This window comes from Triturus cristatus, chromosome 5_2 (genome assembly GCF_964204655.1).
Source record: "Triturus cristatus chromosome 5_2, aTriCri1.1, whole genome shotgun sequence".
In the NCBI taxonomy this organism is placed as follows: domain Eukaryota; kingdom Metazoa; phylum Chordata; class Amphibia; order Caudata; family Salamandridae; genus Triturus; species Triturus cristatus.
This window is the reverse complement of record NC_140588.1, coordinates 1,038,121,878-1,038,143,997: the sequence shown is the minus strand read 5'-3', so window position 1 is coordinate 1,038,143,997 and position 22,120 is coordinate 1,038,121,878.

The window sequence follows — 22,120 nt, the reverse complement described above, 5'->3', positions numbered from 1 at the left end:
TGACACCTCACATACCTGCGGCAGGAGGACGGAGGTCTTGGGGTACCCCACCTGAGCCGGTATTATGAAGCGGCGCAGCTGCGCTGGATGGTGGAATGGTACCAATTAAAGTCCGAAAAGCACTGGTGCTTTATGGACCGGTGTGTAGCCGGGATTCATATATGGAAGGTTCCTTGGCTCCAGCGGTGACACCATCCACCGGGTGCATATCTCTCTTCGGTCTTGCGCGCAACCATGATGGTATGGGATAGAGTACAGGAAAGATGTCAGCTCTCTATGACCATTTCTCCCTTGACCCCCTTAATTTGGAACCCAGACTTCCCCCCAGCTCTCACCGGGAACACCTACTTGAAATGGCAGGAGGTCAACTGTAAACGTATTGGTGACCTTTTTGACTTACAGGGCATTATGGACTTCCCCCAACTTGTATCTCACTACGGGATCCCCAAGGAAGCGTACTGGCAGTACTTAGCGCTGTGCCACTAGGTCACGCAGCCTCAGGTGCGTCTACATGCAAGCCGTCTCCTTACGAAATTTGAGATCTGGTTTATCACCCACGCTTCAAATAAACGTCTCCTGTCGGACATTTATAATTTTCTCAACAAGGCTAAGCACCCCGCAGCGTAGGTGGGAATGGGAGCTGGATAGGGAATTCTCCCCGAAAGAATGGGTGGACATTGTACACATGGCTTAAGCATCATCATGCAGCACTTCAGGGAAAGAAATGCTCCTAAAAATTGCGCATTACTGGTATTATACCCCGGCGCGGGTGGCAAAATGGAGGCCTCGCAGCAGAAATCTCTGTTGGCGCAATTGCAGCCAGGTGGGCACTTTATCGCATATTCTTTGGCATTGCCCCAAGATACAGCCATTCTGGGATTCCATCTTGCCTGTAGTTGACCATATATACCAAACAGAACTCCCTAGATTCCCCAGCTACATTTTGTTGGGACTTCCTAACCCCTTTACATACCCTCTCCGTTCCTGCAGAGGTAGGGCGATCACCTTGGCATTGCGAGCGGCCAAGCAAGTCCTCCAGGCGTGGTGGGGCACGGATGTCATCCCAACCAAGCTAGACTGGCAACACAGACTGTGGGAGGTGGTCGGGATGGAACGGATCACAGCTGGGCTTCATCGCACGTTCCCTAATTTTGACAGTACCTGGGGGTCCACCGTGGCGTACCTCTCCTCCGAGTTTGTTGAGCTGACAGGCCCTCGATATCTCAGGGTTCTGCGGTTCCCCAGATACCCCCATGCGGCCTCACCCTCTACCCAGAGGGGAACTCGGCATTGACCTCCTACCAGGCCTTACTCTGAGCAATCGGTGGTACTCCGTCTCTTTGTTTTAATCTCTCTCTACTGTTGGGGGGCGCTAGCGAGCCCGAAGCAAGATGGCCGCACCTTAGTGCAGCTCTGCTGGTCGGGGCGACAATCCGTTACTAATCCTACACACCTCCTTCACATCTTTGCCTGAGGGACGGAGCATTGATATCCGCTGTGTATGCTGCACGGATTGCGGTGTTTCTTGGCCGCGCAGACCTGCAGTTTCGGCTGAAAACGTGGAGCCCGGCTGGATGACAAAATGGCGGCCGCCTTGGTGTGATCCGTGAAAGCGAGCTGTGGTGCCGTGCCTGCCTGGGGGCTGAAGCTGCCGTGCAGCGATGAATGGGCTGACGCTCTGATCAGGGACTCGGCTGTGGGCGCGGAGGTCCTGCCTGCTGGGAACCACGGTGGGACCGGGGACAGAGTGCCCAGGCGGAGATCGCCGCTGTGTGCTGGTAGGCGGGCCGGCGGCTGCTGCGGAGCCGGGCGAGGTTCCCGGTGTGTGCTGAGGCGTGAGTGCACTGCTGCCCGGCGGAGCGAAAGTGGACGACTGCGGCGGAGCCTCGCTGTCCCTGATTGCCGGTTGGATTCGGCTCTGAGGTGGGGGCGTGGCTGGCGGCATCTGCAGGTGGAGGATGTGGCCCGGGCGGCGGCGGGTGAGTGCCACGGGCCGCTCCGGCTCCTACGATCGCGGCGCGGATTCACCGCTGGTGCATGTAGCACACATTGAGGAATCCTGCAGAGTGGAAGCGCAGAAGAGCGGGCAGCCACGGGGGAAAGCACTGTGGATTTGCCTCTGGCCCCCCGATCCCCGGGATATCGTCTGCAGTTGGGGTGGGGGCAGCGCCCACTGTCTCGCTGGCTGTCATCTTACTCAGTGCACTCGTGTGATATATTGTGGTCCCCTGACTGTGCACTGGATCTATGCCTGCTGTATGTTACTCTTGCCCTGTGGAATCAATAGTGCGCAGGCTGAGTGCGGTGGAGCCAGGGGCTGGTACATATTATCGCTTGGAGAGTCAGTTGGAACGTTAACAGTGAGAAGATCTGCGGGCACACTCTCTGGTGTGAGGAGATAGGTCCCGCCATAACTGTGCTGCTATATGGTGCCTGGCTTCTGAACCTCGTGGCGCTTTGCCCTGTGGACTGTTGGACTGCTAGGGTGCCCGGCTGGTTTTTTTAGTTTGGTGTACTTCTGTCCTGGGACTGCTGGTCTCCGTTCCCCTGACTCTGCATTGGTGCAGTCTAGATTGGGCCCTAACGGTTGAGGCGCGCTCGAGTGCCCGGCGACCTGTGGAACGATGGGCAAGCCAGACAAACAGTTGCAGCCTAAACTTTCGTTTGAATCTAAGCGCCCCAAAAAAACGCAAATGCAGGTGGCTTCGAACACTGAGATGGAGCTAGAGGCAGGCAGCAGTAGCAAGTTGGAGAAAATGATGCTGGCCATGCAGCAAAGTCTACATACAATTGACAGTAAAATAGACAATTTGAATCTTCGTATGGATACCATGACGGCGAAGCTAGATAAACATGGCGTCCGCATAACAGAAGCAGAGCAACGCATTTCCCATACAGAAGACAAGGTGGAGAATATTACAGAGTCATGCACCCAGATGGAAAAGCTCTTGGAGGTAATACTGGCAAAGAGCGAGGATTTAGAAGCGAGATCTCGTCGCAATAATCTACGCATCACAGGGGTGACCGAATCCACCAACACGGGCAAATTGGAACTCTATGTCGAAGAAATGGCCAAGGGTATGCTGGGCGCTGAGCCCTTTTCAAGCATGCTGGTAGTAGAAAGAGCCCATCTCCCTGGCGCCGCGGCCTGTCCCGGGTGCGCCTCCGCGCCCGATCATCGCAAAACTCCTGAATTATCGAGACAGGGATGTGGCCCTGCGGCTTGCTAGGGAGATGGGCACCACCAGATACCAGGGAATGGAGGTGGCGTTTTTCCCTGACTTCACGGCACGGTGCAGCAAGCTCGACGGGAGTTTCAGCAGGTTAAGAAGAAGTTACAAACCATGAAAATTCAATATGGCATGCTCTACCCGGCGCGTCTTAAAATCCTACACGGTAGCAAACATCGCATTTTCATGGCTCCTAAAGACGCGATGCAGTACATTAAGCAGTTTGAACGGCGCGGAACTTCTGGTGCGGACGGAGATGCCGCGGATAATGAGGACTAGGGGACTGCAGCATGTCGGCTAAGTGCCGTTGGTGACTATGCTTAAACTTTCTTCGTGTATGGGCCTGTACACACGGCCCAGGTACGCCGGCTGGTGCGCTCAGGTTTCGTAGTGTGCTGCTGGCCCGAGACTGTGCTGTGTAACTACTACTGTTATTAAGGGCTGCCCTGGGAGTGCCGTGTTGTTGGGAGCGCCTCTGGCTGGGCCTTACATGGATGTGTGGGGCTCAATTGGAGATCTATGTGTAGGTGTACATGGCGATGCGCCTGCGGCTGAGCTGGGAGGCTGGTGTTCCGAGAGGGGGTGCGGGATGCCATTGTTAATTACTTTGATGAGAACGATGGCTCCGTAGACAGTGTGGGAACCTTGTGGGAAGCATTTAAAGTAACGATACGAGGTGTCTGCATAGGGTTGCAGGCAGGGGTGCGGAAGTCACTTAGGGGGTCTATGAAACGATTGGAGCATGAACTAATAGATCTTGAACGCCAATATGAAAGCACGTTGGATGTCACAATCTTAGCGTCAATTAGAACTAAGGTAACCAAGTATAATGATCTGGCGAGTTCGGAAGTTAAGCATATGTCCCGGTGCTGGACAGCTAGGTATTATGGGGAGGGTGGAAGACCGGGTAAGGCCCTAGCAGATAAACTGAAAGTGCCAGGGGCGAAAGCTACTGTTGTGCAATCTGTGGTGGAGGGGGCTAATAGACATTGCGATAGCGCAGGCGTCCTTGACACCTTCGTACGCTACTATACAGCTATGTATGAACATAGACAAACAGCGGATGAGGATGACATAGCGCAGTATCTGGAGGACATTGCGCTGGTCTGGCTAGCCAAAAGACAGCAGAATTTTTTATTGCACCCGCTCACGCCGGGCGAAATATACGAGATGCGATTACTGCATTGCCCAATGGTAAGGCTACGGGCACCGATGGACTCCCAGCGGAGTTTTATAAGGAATATATTGATTTGCTGGTGCCACGGCTTCATATGATGTTTGAGGATGCGTATGAACAGCAAAAGCTGCCGGCTACGCTCCGAGAGGCTCTGATTGTAACGTTACTGAAGCCAGGAAAGGAGTCCGATAAATGTGAATTATATCGACCGTTATCCCTAATGAATACGGATGTGAAAATATTAGCGAAAATCCTGGCGACCAGGTTGCAATTACTATTACCTGTTATGGTGCTCCCAGATCAATCCGGTTTCGTCCCGGCCCGCTCCACAGCTCACAACTTACGGACCCTGTTTGCGGTCCAACACCTCCTGGAGCCTACTCTGCCTGCAGTGGCGGTCCTGCTGGACGCTGCAAAGGCGTTCGATTCTATATCTTGGCGATACATGCTGGCGGTATTACATCATATGGGGGGGCCTTTTATTTTTACCAACTGGGTCAAGCTGTTGTACACAGAACCGGTGGCACGAGTGCGGGTGAATGGCAGGACCTCTGATACGTTCCCGATTCAGCGTGGGACGCGGCAGGGCTGCCCCCTATCGCCACTACTTTTTGCGGTGGTGTTGGAGCCGCTGGCCTGTATACTGCGGCAACGCCATGCGAGGGCGGCGCTACGCTTTCACCAGAGGCCATTGGCTGTATCCATGTATGCAGACGATATGGTTTTGTATGTGCGTGAGCCAGTGCTGTATTTGGAACAGCTCATTAGGGAATCCATACAATTTGAATGGTACTCTGGTTTGGGGATAAACTGGAATAAATCGGTGGTGGTCTCTCTGACAGAGTGCACAACGCAATTTGAACTGGGGTTCCCATTGGAATGGAGGGAGTTAAATACCTAGGGGTGTGGGTTCACAGGGATCTGCAGAGGGTTATTAGTGCAAAAATGTTTTAACATAGATAGGACACAAGGAATATATTATAGAACAATGTAGGTTTGCGGTGTGCGAATCACCAGGGTCTGCACTGTGCTAAGGCATAGATATAACCAAACTATGCACTGCCTTGTGTTAAAGATGTGCATATCCTGGGGCGTGGCTTCGGAGCTTAAGGAGATGGCCACTGCCCTGGAGAGCTCCATGGCGCTGTAGGGTGACGGGCGTCCTCCAGGCTGTTGTTCTTGTGCTTTGGACCCCAAATCGAGCACATATGTGTCAGAACTTCTGCTGCATCGTACGTGACCTTCGGGTACGACCGGGCTGAGCGCAGGAGATGTTTTTCTGACTTTGTTTTGCCGGCTGCGGCTTAATGCGTAGTCGCGGCCGCCATTTTGAATTTCTGCCGCTCCCCACGTTTGCTGCCTGACGGCCTAAGACACCTTTCTCCTCATAATAAAATGCTCATTTGGCATTTTCTTAGCGTTTTCCCTTCATTTTTTAGCACACTCTTCTCCTATTAACAATGACTTTGTGCATTACAAGCTCCTGGGCATAAACTATTATTTCTTCTTTTCACCTCAAAAACTCATGTAATGTGCCTTCAGACATCATTTTAGGAGTTTGACTTGTACTGTCAAAACTGTTTTTTCACAGTATCATTGAGGAGGTCTCTCTATCACTATCTTTTATGGCAAAGCCCCGCTCTAATCGCAGTGGTGCTCAACCCATTAACGATACATCTTTAGAGGAGTATAATCCTTTTAGTATCCTGCAAGAGAATATGGCGGATGTAGTCTCCGGACCTTCTATTACAAGTGGCCCGGCTCCTAACACACCTCGTTCCAGCTCCAAGCCAGGTTCCAAAATACCCTCCGCGTCAAGCTCTACGTCAGGCAAACGAGTTAAGAAGGACCCACCTTCTCCTACTAATCCTTCCTCTTCAATTTCTATGGAGCTACTTCTCGAAGAAATTTGTGCCCTTTAGCCCTACATGGAGGAAACCAATATTCGTCTCCAGAGCCTTGAGGATAATTGGTCTCATACAGAGCAAAAAGTTGAAGACCTAGAGGGACGAGTTGAATCTGTTCAATCAGTCACTGACCAGGTTCCTTCTATGCAAAGAGAGATAGCGCATCTTAAACAGCAGGTGGAAAAGTTGGAGAATCGCAACAGGCGTAATAACTTACACATTTATGGTCTTGTTGAAGGTCTCGATGGTTTTAATCCTCTCTCCATTTTCCAATCCTTTCTGCCAACTCTTCTTGGTTTTCCTGAGTCCCCACCATTGAATATTCAATGAGCACACCGTTTGGGGCCAGGCCCTCGTCCTTCACCTTCTTCAACGAAGCCTGGAGGAGTTTCTTTGTATTTTTTGGAATACACCGATCTGCTTAGAGTCCTCCATGCCGCCAGGCAGAAAGAAAAAGTTTCTTGGAATGGTTCTAATCTTTTTTCACCCAGGACTATGCCAAAGTGACAGCGGACCGTCGGAAAAAGTTCTTGGATATGAGACCTGCCCTTTGAAATTTGAATGCTAGATATGGGTTGTTCCACTCTTGCCTTTTCAAGGGGATTTACAATAACAAAACAACAAATTATGAGGATCCTGCACTTCTTCAGCATTTCTTGAACAACTGCAGAGATGAGTCCATGGACATTCCTCGGTCATAAATGACTTGATTGTTCCATTAATATTTGTTATTACTTGTATTTCTCCTCCTTCCTGATGTATTTTTTGTTGTATTGTTATGTCTTTTGTTAATAATTTATTTTTCTTCTTTTCCAGGTGCGGTTTTGTGGTCCCTCGATATATGTCCCCCTCTATCTGCCTGGATAATGTCCCCCTTGCCGTTTTCGTCCTGGAGTCTTCCGTTCGGCGTGCTGTCTCCCCTATGTGGCTTCACCAACCCCGCTTTTATTGTCTGTTTGTGGTATGTCTTTTTGTTACCTTTCTTTATTATCAAGTGTTTGACTTGTATTATCCTTCTGTTCTTTATGTTCTTCCCTTTTCCTCACTTTTGTTCTTCGTAACTTTCTTCTTTTTCATACTTTATGATATCTATCCTATCACCCCTTTTTCCCCTTTTCGCCGTCCTGAAACAGTATTTCTATTTTCACTCTTTTATCTTTTTTCTTTCTCTCAATAGTGAATTTGATGGTTTCACTGTTTGCATAGTAATTGTTCATGTTAAAATGTATTGGTCATATTTAGAGTTACTACATGGAATGTTAAGGGAGTAAGTAATCCTATAAAAAGACAACGGGTATTAACCCATTTAGCTAAATTAAAAACGGACATTGCACTAATTCAAGAAAATCATTTATCTGTAAACGAGGCATCTAAACTAAAAAGATGTTGGGTAGGCAATGTATTTTCTTCCCCAGCTCTAGGCAAGAAAAATGGAGTTTCAACTCTTTGCCACAAAAAATTTCAGGTTTCAGTTACTCATCAAGAATCGGACTCAGGGGGTCGTTGGGTAATTGTTAAATTTCTTATTAATTAGATACCTTTATTTATTTTTAATGTTTATGGTCCAGTTAATGTTGAGAACGTTTTTTGGACTCAAATCTCTGATAAACTTCTTTTATTTGATGATGATTATAGTGCTTTTGGTGGAGATTGTAATCAAATACTTGATCCCTTATTAGACAGGCATTCCTCAGTTAAGTTTGTTAACACTAAGATGCACTCAAAATTCACTTCCACCATACGCCACAAATCTCTAGTTGATATTTGGAGGCTCTGTAATCCAGATCTCAGAAAAATATAGTTTCTATTCCCCTTCGCACCAATCACAATCCCGAATTGATTACCTCTTTTTAAGGACATCCTTATCTCAACAGGTTCTTCACTTCGAAATAGGTTCTATTTTATTATCAGACCATGCCCCAGTTTATGTTGACTTTGACTTGATACCTTTTACCCTTCATGCTGGTAGATGGTGCTTTAATAATACATTACAATCTGATCCTAATTTCTCTAACCAATTCAGCTCTGTTATTTCTGAATTCTTTTCTCTCAATTCAACTCCAGACTCTTCCCCTGTAATGGTTTTGGAATCTTTTAAGGCTGCAGCCCGAGGCTTTATATTAAGTTTTGTCTCACAAAAAAAGCAATCTTTTGAAGCTCAAACTGCCCAATTACTTACTAAGATCAAACATCTAGAATATACTTATTATCATTCGAACACTGAATCCGCTTTAAAAAATCTTATCGATGCACAACTTACCTTCAACAAGCTGTCCATGGAAGCTGCCACCTCCTATCTTTTAAAAAGTAGTTCTCCTTACTATGGAGGCCAAAATAAAATAGGAAATTATTGGCTAACTACTTGAAGATAAGACCAGAACGGACTAAAATAGATTCTCTACGGAATGCTGCCGGTACTTCATTATTTCTGTTATGTTATGTTATAAAAGGTTTTCTAGCGTGCTCAATTACTCAAGAGTATCCTGGCGCGAGCAGTTATCTGAGAGCCTGAGAGCCGGAGAGTTTGAGTGGATTAGTTAAAGAGAAAAGTTTTAAGTTGTTTTTTGAAAGGGCTGAGCTCCTGAATGCCCCGAATAGCCAAAGGGAGAGAGTTCCAGACCGACGCCGTTTTGACTGAGATAGACTGACCTCCCAGCCGAGATCTACGGAAACGAGGAATGATCAGCAAGCATTGGGAGGCTGAACGTAAGGCTCAACTGGGGACATAGAAGCTGAACCTCTTCCTAATATATGCATTATTTAAAAACAGCGATATTTTAAATGAGTTTGTTTCCTTTTACAAAAATGTATACGACCCTGAGCAGCAACCAACTCCAGTTGATCTTTCCTCTTATTTTCAATCTATTGACTCCCCTCCATCTCATCATACTGATTTTAATTCTTTGGAAACTGATATCACTTTAACAGAAATTACTCATGCAGTTTCGGTATTAAGAAGATGGAAAGCTCCTTGGCCCGATGGATTTACTATTGAATTTTATGCGCATTTTGCTAACCTACTACTTCCAAATCTCAGATTCTTATTTAACTCTTTTATAACAGCAGGTTCTTCTTCTGGAACTTTTCAGGAGGCCATGATAAGTTTAATTCCTAAGGACAATAAAGATCCATCTCTTCGTAAAAATTACTTCCCTATTTCCTTAGTTAACACTGATTATAAGATATTTGCAAAATTTCTCGCTCTATGTATTGATCCTATCCTACCTAATCTTATTGGCCCTGAGCAATCGGGTTTTGTAAAAGGTCGACTATCATCCGACAATTCCAGAGACTTTTCCAATTCTTAGCAAAGCTTTCTCTCTTGACTACCCTATTGCAGCTATAGCTTTAGATGCAGAAAAAGCTTTTGACAGGATTGGATGGGATTTCATGTTCCAGGCTTTAAAATGGATAGGGTTTCCTCCAAAATTAATTTCTTTTATTTCCTTACTATACTCAGGCCCTAAAGCATCTATTTTCATTAACGGTAAGATTTCAGATTATTTTCCTCAGAGGAGTAAGACAAGGTTGTCCTTTATCACCTTTATTATTTATAGTAACATTAGAACCCTTTTTAACTGAGATCAGACAAGATACTCAGATTACTGGTTTTCAACTCGATACTTTTCAAGTCAAAATGTCTGTATATGCAGATGATATTCTTTTATATTGGTCTAACCCTGCAACATCTATCCCCTCCTTTCTCAGCCAGGTTGAGATTTATTCTCAACTATCTGGATATTGCCTTAATCCAAATAAATGTGAGATCTTGCCTCTCAATGTGACATGCCTTAAACATTATTTTATACATAGCGGTTTTTCTTGGCAGCCTTCTAAAATAAAATATTATGGCCCGATGGTTCTCCCCGAATATTTCCGAAACACTGAAACTAAATTTTGACCATATCACCAAAATTCTAAAGGACACTATTGAACGTTGGCATCTGCTTTTTCTCTCTTGGTGGGGACAATTAGATTCCATCAAGATGATGCTTTCTCCTTTGATTCTATACATTCTTTAAATGGTCCCTGTGCACATTCCTGGAATTTTCTTTTTTAAATTGACTCTCTTTTAACAAAATTTCTCTGGAAAGGCAAACCCCCTCAGATAGCTTTATCCTCCTTAAAGGCAGACAAATCTAATGGTGGTCTTAAATTCCCTGATTTCAAATCTTATCATTATGCCTTCTCTTTAGAACAGTCATCCCTTGACTTTCCCTTGAACACTGTATTCATCCCTCTATATGGATTTCTATAGAAAAGATTTTTGTGTCCCCTTTTTATTTTTAAGAGTTTCTTGCCTTTACCAATAATATAGCGTCTATTTGACCTCCTGTTATTTCTTATACTCGCAAAATTCTCATCCCTCTTCTACCATCCTATTATCCTTCTCCTTCCTCTCTAGATCAACAACCCATCTGGCACAATAACTTATTTAGAATAAAGAACCGCACCATTTACTGGAAGTCTTGGAGACACAAAGGGTTGTTTTGGATTTCACAACCATTAGCCAATGACGTTCCTTTATCCTTCGCTGACCTTCAAACAAAATTTTGATTACCGTCATCTTTTAAATCACAATATAATCTTTTACTTCCTTCTCTTACCCAATATCTTCTTTCTTTATCATCTGCCCCTAAACCACCCATGAGATGTTCGACTCTTTTTCCCATATTAATTATTTCCCCTTCTGCTTCCTCTTATATATACACCTATTTCTTTCCTCAAACAGAAACAAAACAAAGGCTGAATTGGCGTGGGAAAAGGAATTATCACAGTGCTGGTCGACCCTCATTTGGGATAACTGTGGTTTAAAATTCACAAAACATCTAGAGCTGCTAATACTTCTCAACCCCTTTATTTTGTTTATCAACTCCTTTTATTTACTCCTGCAACACTAGCATCCTTCTCTCCGAACACTTCATCTACTTGTTGGTCCTGTTCATGCACATCTGCTGACTTACAACACATGCTTTTTGATTGTCCTACTATTTCTCACTTTTGGCAATTAGTTTGGAATCAAATTAATAAAAATTTTAAAACTGATATTTCTTATTCCCTTTCTAACATTTTCTTAGGCTCTCTCTCACTTCAATGGCTCCAATCACAATCTAACTTTAAATTAATAGATTTATTACTAGAAGTAGCCTTGCATTTAATAACTTCAAATTGGAAACAGGCAGACAAACTCACCTTTAGAGCCTGGTGGAACGCCGTATGTTTCTATCACAGGCTTGATACTGATTACATTACCCCCATATCTTTATCTATTAATAGAGATCTTTTGTGGCTCCCTTTGACTACCTACTTAACCTGGGTTGCATCATCTATTGTTCCACCTGTCACTACTGCGGATGAAGTCCGGAAACCGCCAGAATGAACTGTGTTGTCTTTTTCTTTCTTAAAATAACATATCATTATTATCTCTTACTTTGTATTCTATATCATAGTATGATATTTATCCTTTAAATGTTTTTATGCCTACAGTGACTATTTCCATATGCTATTTTTCTTTTAGTGTTATAAAGTTATGATACATTCTTCATTCCTTGTTTTTCTCCCCTTCCACCCTCTCCCCCTCCTTTCCCTTCCTTCACTCCTTTACTTTACGCAGCATGTCTCCGGATAATGATTGTACTTTGGCTTTTATCTTTCTCTTTATAATATTTATACGTAATTGAGATGTATTATACTTTTCGTACATGCTGTTTTTCTTCTACTATCTTCTTTGCTTCATAAACTTGAACTTAAAAAAAAAGATGTGCATATCCGTGATCAGGTCCATTCACAAGAGCGGAGACTTCCTAATGTGCCAAAAGTGTGTCACTAGGCAACCAGTAAAACCAGTAAAAAGAAAAGAAAGAGCATGTTTTGATGAATGCCCTGTGGCATTTGTTGTCACCGCTTGGGCACATCTCAGTGCTACTGTCTGCATAGAAGCTTAGCAAGGTTTGAAAGAGCATCTCCTGATGAACACCCTGGGTTGCTTAACATCACTGCTTGCACGCGGAAGCTGGAATGCACAGCACATCTCATCATAACTGTATGAACTGGGTCTGCTTCTGATTATTGAGGCTTGGGCCGCATATGTGTTCCATCAAAACCTCACTTCCCCTCTGATGGCCAACTGGAGACCGACTGTGAGGAAAACCCTTGGTGGTCCAAAGGTCTTTTAGAACATTGTTATCCGTTAGAGCGGCCGGCCCTGACGCGATCTTGTGACGCCAGAAATGTGAGCGATGGCAGCAGCCCACTATCGACACACATGAAGGTCGAAGCAACTTGCTGCCACAAAATGTTAGTGTTTGGCATCGGATACACACACTGAATCAGATTACTCGTTCAAGTAGGTTTGCACAGAGTCGAGCTGCCTTGGAGTATGCATGCTGAGTGCCGGCTTCCAACTCTCCTCCAATTAAAAAAAAAACAGCATTCTCAGAACAATAGTGAAACATTCATTCTTGGAAGGCTAACTTGCATCCAATAAATGCGCATTATAATGACCATTAGTCACTACACGCAGCCATCCAGTTTTATTCTCCCCCAATATGTTCTGACAATGGTTCCTTTGAGCAGGGCTGATGTCTTACTTCTTGATGTGTGTCTCCAGAACAAACACTGTCGCAACTCATGCCACATTGTAACTAGCATGCAAAACCTACACTATGTTTTCACTATTTTTAAAATTATTCCACTTTCCCTTAATACCATGGCCACTGGTGATACATTCAGAATTATTTGGGGCGAAATAATATACAAGAGTACAAGGGCGTAATTTATGGCATTTTGGCGCAGGGCAGCACAGGAAGGCACCTTTCTACACTACCCTACGCCAAAGTGAAAGGACAGGAATATACTTCGGCAGATTTACAAGCCCCTTGCACCATCGGTGCGTCACTTTTTTGTGATGTACCAGTGGTTTACTGCTCCGTATTTACAAAGACAGGAAAAGCCACCCTGCATGACTTTTCCTGTCCTTGTAAATATGGCCCCTTTGCACGCAGCACTTTGCAGGAAAGGGGTGTTCCATGGGTGTTGCTGTGGGTGTTTCCACGCAACACCCATGGAACCAGACACATTTTCAGATTTACATGGAATCATAAATATGGAAATGCGTGTTAATGCTACGCCTCCCCAGGTGAGGCCTAGAGAGGCATAACAAGGAGAAATGTATTTCTTTCTCCTCGTTTGTTTTCCTCTTTCTATTAGTGCTGCATTATGCAGCACGCATAGAAAGAGGAAATCACCTCTGATGATTGTTTATGTACAGGAAGGTGTCCCTTCCTGCACATAAGCAATCATTGAAACAATGACGTTTTTCAACTTCTATGTGTTCTAATGCAGCACACATAGAAGTTGTAAAACCGCATTTCAGATATTTTTTGTGCAGGAAGAAAACCCTTCCTGAATAAAAATAAACTCCTCATGACGCAAGCATCCTTGCACCATGGTGCAAAGGTGCCGGCGCATGGCAGCAGTTTGTGCGCCAGCGCAGGGGGAAGCACAGACATGCAACATATTGTTGTACATTTGTCGCATCCCTGTGCTTTGAAAGTGACTCAGTGCGGTGCAGCCAAATGGCTTGCACCACACACTGAGTCACTTTCTTGTAAATCTGCCCTACTGTATATAAGCAATGCGGTGCATTTCTGACCATTCTGCCTGCACTGATGCTGCTTCGGCAGCCTTGTGCAACATAAGCATCCTTGCACCGTGGTAGGAGGGTGCCTCCGTTGCAGGGAGGATTGGGTTTGGGCAGAATGCAGCACACATGGAGGACAAAACTATGAGAAATTAAGGGACTGGTTACGAGTATGGTGCAGTTGCGCCGGCTCTCCACCGGCACAGCTGCACTTAACCCGCGCAACGACCACCCGCATATAACGAGTTGAACTCGTGTATGGCGAATGGTCCTTTGCCTTTCCCAATGTAGTGCCTGAAAAACAGGCACCGCTATGGGAACGGCAAAAAGGTTCCAGCATGGAAGACCGGCAGACTCGAAATCAGGCCTTAAGTAATTTCTCCATGTTACGACTCACCTCGAGAGGTTACGGATTTGGCGTTTCCCCAGGTTTCCATGTTTTTGTAAATCTGGGGCCGCATCAAATTTAATGGGTGTTGTGTGGGAAAATCCACCACAGCGCCCATGGAAAGCCTCCCAGGCGTGAGTGAGGCGATGAAGCAATTTGCGCGGTATTGCCTTACTCATGATTTATGAGACCAGTCAAAGCCACGCAGGGTGGCTTTGCGGTGGCTTCATAAATCTTTACATATCTTTACATATGTTAATACAATTTTATACAATATCACATAAATTATCAAAGTTAATTCAATTTAGCAAAGCATATAATGTATAATGTATGAGACAAGTATATTATCTTTTATCTAAGCCGTCCAACTGCCCACTCATGCTAAAATATCACCACTCACACGTGTCAATCATACCCCATTCATTCTGACTCCTTCAAACTAAAGACCATTAAAAAATAATTCAACAGAGGGATCCAAATAGCATCATTCTATTCAGGATGTACTTCCAAATATGAATCTTAGCATAATGCAATAACTTTAGTTGTAGAGAAAACAGCTTTATATCTAGGTAGACAATTCAATCATATCTTCTTCAGATTATCTATTGCACACTGATACTAGATTATATTGTTCTATTCTCTTAGGTTATGGATCTTACAATGACAACCCCTTTTCTTGCATGTACATTTTGTAGTCTTCTGGTTCACAATCAGATTGTCGTGGAACAGACGCACATTTTGAAGACCAAATGCGGTACCACCTTCTCCAGGGCGCGTTGTTCCTTTTCCCTTATCCTGCCACTCTGTATCTTGCTTTTCACTGGACCTTCTTTGCTTGAGTTGGGTATCCTACCTGCACATAACCTATGCTAGACTCACGCAGACACCCTTGCACTATGGTGCAAGGTGTGTGCATGGCACACAGCAGCACATTTCTGCACCAGTGCTAGGGAGAGGGAAGGAGAATGCTGTATTTCTGTAAATATTGTGCTCTCCTGCTCTCTGTTTCTAATGAAGCACAGTGCAGCTTATGCGGCAGTTGCACTGCACTTTGTGATAATTTTGTAAATATGGGCCCTTCTCTGTTTTCAATGCCAGCTGGAGTTTATGCAGAGAATGTCCTGACTGATTTGGAACAAGTTTGATTGTGTACCTAGAGTTGATAGAATGGGTGGCTATAGTGTGGCCTATCTTCATGGTGTTAATGTTGTGCCAATGGGACAGAAAGGTACCCCAACGTTGTCATTGTGATTTGATGCTGGGCACATGTGGGCGGTTATCAGGAATATTGAGGAAGCGTGGGCAGGGAAATTTCCAGTGTGCCCACCCATCTGATCCCACTGGGTGGGATAGCAAACCTTTCTCCCTCCCAGCACTTTCACAGTAATGAAAACACAGAGGACCTGATTCCCAAAGGGCCTCCACACTCGTGGGACTTCTGACTTGAGTTAAACACCACTACATATTTGTCCATTTCACTTATGAAGGTGTCTCCGAAGAAGAGTCCTTGAGAGACGGGGCTCCCATCCTTGGTGGCCAGATCTACTAGTTTGGGGTCTGTTTTCAATGCCTTTCTTTCTCTCATTTGAAATTGCAGTGTTTGTGTTTCCTAGAAGGCAAATGGTCCTTTGGACCCATTGGCGTAACTCAGTGGGGTCAATTAGTGTGTCGCCAGGTTAGGCTCGGTCACCTCAAAGATTTTAGTTAGGGGTCCTATGATGTCAAGCAGATGATCCTGGCAAGACTCGAGGCCCGTGTCAAGCCCTTTTCTAGGGTTGTTACCACCCTTAGCAATGAATGCCATCACCATGCGGTCTATCTCCAGGGTCATCACAACCTTGTCAGGAAGGGAGGGTTATGGGCATTCTGATCGTAATTGATATCTGTCCTCCCATGGGATCTGTTTTCTCAGCCAGAACGAGAGGTACTCAGCAACATGCTGAGATAGCATCCACTCTGGGGGCAAGGGGTGTTTGATGAGGAGAGGGTCCAACATATCTTCTCCGAAGGGATCAACAATGTCCCTTTTAGACCTAGAGACCTTACATGCCTCGTCAGAGCTTCTCATCCTCCTTACTTCCACCTCCTCGATATCTGTATCAAAGTCAGAGAAGCAGGAAAGTTCAAAGTCTGGTTCAAGGGTCTCATTGCTGTCAATGGGGATGGGAATTTCAGGGCCTATTTCTTACCCATCTTTAGTGCCCAAGGCACCACTCTTGTCACTGCCCTCCTTGGTGTTTTTTTGTCTTTTTTGCCCCTTTTGGTGCGGTTCCTCCTGCCGCCCTCTTTCTCGGGCCTTAGTTGCCCCATCCATTCCTTCAGGCTGGAGTGCACCTGTAACGGGCCATCCCTTCTTGGACAGGGTTTACAACTTTTTTATTTATGGTCTCATCTAGAGACCCTATTACTTTATCCAGGGCCTTATTTACTAATAGCTCCAATTTATCCTCCATATTAACCTCTAAAGGTACTACAGACATGACTATGTGGGTTAAGGATAAAGAGAAATCCAATTAATAAAAGCCAGGGATTAAAATAATAATTTACCCTTTGAAGAAGATAGGGAATTTGGGAACCTGAGGGATCAGGTGATCAATGTAGTGAGCCCAAGCTTATAACTGTCACAATTTATCCAACATGGTGACCAACAAGCTAAAATGGCCGCCGTATTCATTTTTGGTATGATTTCCCAATTAGTTAAAATGGCGGTTGGCACGTATACGTGGTGTGCAACTGCCTCCCCAGCATCTTTCCTGTAAGACCCACAGCCCTGGGTTTCACGTCTTTAGTGTTAATGGCCCTTTATTTATTTATGTATTTATTAAGCGATGTGGTCGTGTTGCACCGCAACATGGTGAAAGGCGGTCAAAGATGAAGCAGAGTATAGAAGCAAGGAGAGGCTGTGTTGAACGCAGACCTGGCCCTTGATTCTCTCGCTGCGATAGCAATTTGCATGCAAAGCCGTCCGAGCTGTCGGAGATCAACTCAAGTGCGGTCAAGTGATTTTTGGCCAGAAAAAGCAGAAAACGGGAAAGAAACTGGTGCTGGGGTACCTAAACTGGGAGGTTGGGCCCACATTCTGTACCTTATATGGGGAAACTTAGTCCAAAAAACCCCCTCTGGGCACAGTTCAGGGAGAAAAGACCTCCCCATCCCCAAATTATAGAAATAAGAAATAAGAGGTATTAGAAAGGTGGGAATACCTGTCCATGGGGGGGTGATGGGTTATATAGCACTCAGAATACAAAGAATTTAGTATCAGAAAATAAACGTATGGTACTTATCTTGTGAGCAGCAGCACAACCTACAATTGTACTTATATGGATTATACCACTTTACCTATGTAATCTTAACAGGAAAATATAAGAACCACGTGAAAAAACTGTAAACATGGCATTACATACATACAGTCCTGATGTAAAATAAACTGTGCACATGGCATTATATACATACAGTCATAATGTAATCATTCAAATGATTAGGCTTGAGGCTCATTCTCCCAGACCTAGTGGACTTCTGAGCAACTTCTTCCTTATTTGCTACATTCGTTGAGCTTCCATCCCTAGTTGATTCCTCTACCGAAAGTGAACCTTATAGCAAAGGTGCAGAGATGGGATTCATACTTGATCTCACCTTAACAACAACATGATCTACCTAATCATATTTACTTAAATTGCCACTTGACTCAGAAACTTGGCTTCTTGTACAAGAACAGAGGTCTCTCTAAATATAACTTGTCTGAACCACTCCATCCCTTTGGCAACTGACAGCAATTCTCCAAACATAGGTAGAGGAAACATGTCTACAAACGTTTTCTCATTTAGTTCTCTCATATTCACACATAAACGGATGCGGCCATTAGCCTTCCTTGCCATGACAAGAGGTGCTACCCAATCTGACGACTCCACTTGTTTAAATACACCACTCTCAACTAATATGTTAAGTTCCTTGATCACTTCATCCTTTACACTCAAAGGAATGTTCCTTAACTAATGTACACATGGGCGAGCATCTTTTTTTAAAATGATTTTGTGGGTGAACCCTTTTAGTTCACCCACCATCTCGATAATAACAGTAGGAACATTCTTTACAAGGTTACTGCACTCTACCCTAAGGCTACTCACACTTAAAACTGGATCTGTACCATTGAAGTCAAGTAGAATACCCAGATCCCCTTGATTCCACCATCCCAGGACACATGGCCCTGCAATTTACACATCAGCTTCTCTCCCTTTAAATTTGAATAACAATTTTCGGTAACCTAATAAATTTATAGGTTCATCCATGAAACTCTGTGGGTGAATGTCCAGCTTGTCCAAATCAGGGACTTATTCTTACTATGGAATAAATTAATCCACGTGTCCATGTTGATGATTGTGTATGGAGAGCTGGAGTCAGCTACCAATGCCACCTGACCACCACCTGCAACTACCTTGCAAACAGTTTTTTCCTGTTCTCTCCAACTTCTCCCTTCTCACCCTCATGTATGCAAAGAACTTGAGGGTTATTTGTGTCAGAACTTGAATGCACATCTTCCTGATTACATTCCTCTACAACACATTTAACCAAATTTGATTTGCGACACAGACAAGCATAATGCCCAGATATTCCTCAGTTAGCGCAGTCCTGATTCAAAGCAGGGCACCTTTTATCATGGGCTAAATGAGAAGTAATTCCACCGCTGTACAACTTCCCTTTCAAGTCAGACATTCTTGACTTGAAATTCTGTTTCCCTACATTCCTTTCTTCTTTCTTAAAATGTTCTTGGTTACTTTTCTGATACACCTGTGTTTTTATAACAATGTTAACCATTTTGTCACCTTCCTCTTTTTTGCTTGAAGATACTACAACTTTCGCACACCTAGCAGTAAGCACCGATTTGCTGATAATAGATGTGACTTCTTGTAAGCTAGATTCTCCTTGGACCCAAAATGTATCCTACAGATTAGGGTTACTACAGTGCATTATTGCATGATCACGCACAAGTACATCCTCAATCCCCCAAAATTTACAAGAGAAAGCTAATTTCCTTAATGAAGCTACATAGTCCTCAATCTATTCATTAGGACCTTGTTTCCGATGGTAGAAGTTATAACGGTCAATAGCCTTGCATACAGTAGTGGCGAAGTATGCATCCAAATCCGCTAGTGCGTATGTGAAAACATTCCCTTAATCTCCAGAACTGGGTTTTTTCTCCATGCGATTGTATACTCTAAGACCTCAAGGCCCAAGGCAATGTAAAAGTATTTTCTTCTTCCAATCCGGTGTCACTTCATCACTCTCAAAATTGTCAATGTAATTAATGAAATAATATTTCCATTTCAAATTGTTTACCTTAGCAACATTCACCGTAAAAGGCTGATGTGTCGAAAAATTCATTGTGTAGAAGTAGGTGGTGAGCGCACTCGTTTTCAAGTGTACTTAGGTTTTAACGGTATGCGTGCAACTTTGCCTTCTGCTTGCGGGGCATGTGTAGGAAATGAAAGTGTTGGCCTAGTATAGAGATTACTAGGACTGCAATGTGCACTGCTGTGAAATACTTTAAATCGTTTAATGCAATTTCATATGCGATTCTCAAAAATCATATGCATTCTTTCAATAAACATTTCAATAATTTATACAATGAGCATCATCAAATGAGTATGTACACAAATACACACTTATTAAGCAACAATTTAGAACAAAACAAGCTTTTTTAACACCCAATGCATTTCGGGACGTCTCAGTCCCTTCGTAAGCTTAAAAGAATGCATATGATTTTTGAAAAATTCATTGTGGCCACGTTGAAACAGACACTTGGTGAACAGCAGATCAGGTGTGTGTATCACGGAAATTGCTTTGCAGTGACACACAATTTGCTGCGTGTCACCCAAAAAACGAGTAAAATACTGATATTGCTTGGTAACACGTTACCAATTAGGTAATATCAAATTAGCTAATGCAAAACCATTCGCACCTATGGGCCTTAATGCCCATAGCTACAAATGGAGTAGTATTACCTAATAAGAATAACCCAATTGTGATTGTCAATCTTTAGGAATTGCTATTAGGTAATCTCTATTTTCGTACATACCATTTTACATTTCTTTAATAGCGATTACCTAAAATTCGCTATTTAAGAAATGCAAAATGGGTTTTTGATGCATGTGTCCCTTTATATTGTAACATGTCATAGTCAGGCCAGGCTGTGCACCCAACTCCATGCTGCACATGGCTGAAGGCTGTGCACAGCAGGGTGTTGCGCATCAGTGAAGGTTTGGGGTGCAGGGGCGACGATAGGCTGCGCACTGAGGAGAGTAAGGCACTCACGAGGGGTTGAGTGCCATCGAGGCGTTGGGCGCACCCTTGCCATGCCCTGCCTATTACCTCCATATTACATAACTCAATACATGTTCTATGAAATCAATAACATCACTGCAACATCTGAAATGAAATCAGTGATGACAACAATGTGCAAGGTGGGGACACATGTTATAGTACTTTAAGCCACGAGTTATAGTTGCTTGAGAAAACTATAACTAGTGAATTTCAATGGGTTTGGTCATTTAAAATGGTATGTTTCCACTGCCAATTTCACCTAATTATAATGTCCCTTTAAACCTTTGTTTTTTTAGTGTAGGCATATGTGTGTGTGTCTGTGCATGTATAGATATATGCCTATATATATCTATATATATCTATATATATCTATATATATATATATATTATCTACTGGCGGTCGCCAGTAGATAGTTATAGTTAGGACCCTGTTTCCATAGGAAATCCGCAACATTCTATTTGGAATAACTTTGGCGCCGGTCGCCGAATCCTCGCGAAATTTTCAAAATAGGTGGGGCGCTATGCTCCGCTCCTACCCTGAAAGTCTCGGGAGGATTCGTCAAGCGGGGGCTGAGAAAAAAGGGGGGTCCCAAAACGCGTTTTTCCCATGCATTTTTCCATAGGACCTTTAGACACAGCTACAGCCCGAACGGCTGAACAGAGTTACTAGAAATTTGGCAGAGAGGTAGTCCTCAGGTCAAGGAAGTGCCTTTTGTAGGTTTGGTGTAAATCTGTTCAGTAGATCCTGAGAAAATAGCATTTAAATCAATATATATATCTGTGGCAGCTTACGGTGCGCTTACCGTGCGCTTACGGTAAGCTTACCGTACGCGTACGGTGCCGTGCGCGAGCGCGATTCTGATTGGCTGTTAGATCTAAGTAAACATTCGAATCGGTCGAAACCAGGAAGCGGCGGCCGCCATTTTCTCCCTCGCACTCTGAGTGGGGCAGCAAAAACAAAGGCAAAAAACATCTAAAGGGGCTGTATATTCAGTTCTTAACCACCTAGCATTGATGAAGGTGTCCCCAAAGAACCCCCAAGGCCAAAAATTCAATTTTAATTTTTTTCGAAAAATTGCCGATTACGCTTACCGTACGCGTACGGTAAAAATTAATTTAAAAAATATATATATCCACACTATCCACACCCCGTGTGCAAATGGTGGCCGCAGGGCACCATTTGTGCATGCCATATTAGACTACTGAGCATGTAAAAGATTACCATGCAAAACGAAGCGCATAATATGTCCTCCATGTGCGCACGGTACGCGAAGCGCATCGTGCGTACATGGCCCATGTAGCGTAACGTGGGCACGCGGTGCGCGCAGCTCACCGCGTGACCACCGTGCGTGCACGGCACTAACTGCGTAAAGTGGGCGCGCGGTGCGCGAAGCACCGTGCGCGCACGGAACGAACTGCGTTAACTGCGTTAACACTACTGAGCATGTAAAATATTAC